This window comes from Sapajus apella, unplaced genomic scaffold (assembly GCF_009761245.1).
Source record: "Sapajus apella isolate SASKATOON/1434 unplaced genomic scaffold, GSC_monkey_1.0 scaffold33, whole genome shotgun sequence".
Lineage (NCBI taxonomy): Eukaryota > Metazoa > Chordata > Mammalia > Primates > Cebidae > Sapajus > Sapajus apella.
The window spans coordinates 21,887,150-21,888,103 of NW_022436973.1; the positions used below are offsets into that span (position 1 = coordinate 21,887,150).

At 49.6% G+C, this 954-nt stretch overlaps 1 protein-coding gene and 1 long non-coding RNA gene across 2 annotated transcripts in view; one reads left to right on the forward strand and one right to left on the reverse strand.

The window, feature by feature from the left end:
• The window catches only part of LOC116562964, a 20,354-nt gene that overhangs the window by 15,830 nt on the left and 3,570 nt on the right, over nucleotides 1-954 (forward strand). The gene's annotated exons all lie outside the window — the stretch shown is intronic.
• Nucleotides 1-954, reverse strand: part of PANK2 (pantothenate kinase 2) — a 33,499-nt gene that overhangs the window by 9,291 nt on the left and 23,254 nt on the right.

The window sequence follows — 954 nt, forward strand, 5'->3', positions numbered from 1 at the left end:
TGGGACGGAGTTTCGCTCTTGTTACCCAGGCTGGAGTGCAATGGCGATCTCGGCTCACCGCAACCTCCGCCTCCTGGGTTCAGGCAATTCTCCTGCCTCAGCCTCCTGAGTAGTTGGGATTACAGGCCCGCGCCACCATGCCCAGCTAATTTTTTGTATTTTTAGTAGAGACGGGGTTTCACCGTGTTGACCAGGATGGTCTCGATCTCTTGACCTCGTGATCCACCCGCCTCGGCCTCCCAAAGTGCTGGGATTACAGGCCTGAGCCACCGCGCCCGGCCACGATCTTACATTTCTAATATATGACACCAAAAGCACAAGTAATAGAAGATAGTAAGATAGGGCGGGGCACAGTGGCTCATGCCTGTAATCCCAGTACTTAGGGAGGCCAAGGTGGGCAAATCACAACATCAGGAATCCGAGACCAGCCTGGCCTACATGGTGAAACCATATCTCTACTAAACATCCAAAAATTAGCCGGATGTGGTGGTGCATGCCTATACTCCCAGCTACTTGAGAGGCTGAGGCAGGAGAACTGCTTGAGCCCAGAGAGGTGGAGATTGCAGTGAGCCGAGATCATGCCACTGCACTCCAGCCTGGGTGAAAAAACAAGACTCCATCTCAGAAAAAAAAAGAAAGAAAATTTGAAATTTCTACGTTGCAAACGACACCATCAAGGAAGTGAAAAGACAACTAACAAAATGGGACAAAATATTTGCAAATTATATATCTGATAAGGGACTTGTATCCAGAACTCAGTAATAAAAAGACAATCCAGCCAGGCGTGGTGGCTCACAAGGTCAAGTTCAAGACCAGCCTGGCCAAGATGGTGACACACCATCCCTACTAAAAATACAAAAATTAGCCAGGCATGGTGGCACACACCTGTAATCCCAGCTACTCGGGAGGCTGAGGCAGGAGAATGGCTTGAACCCGGGAAACAGAGGTTGCAGT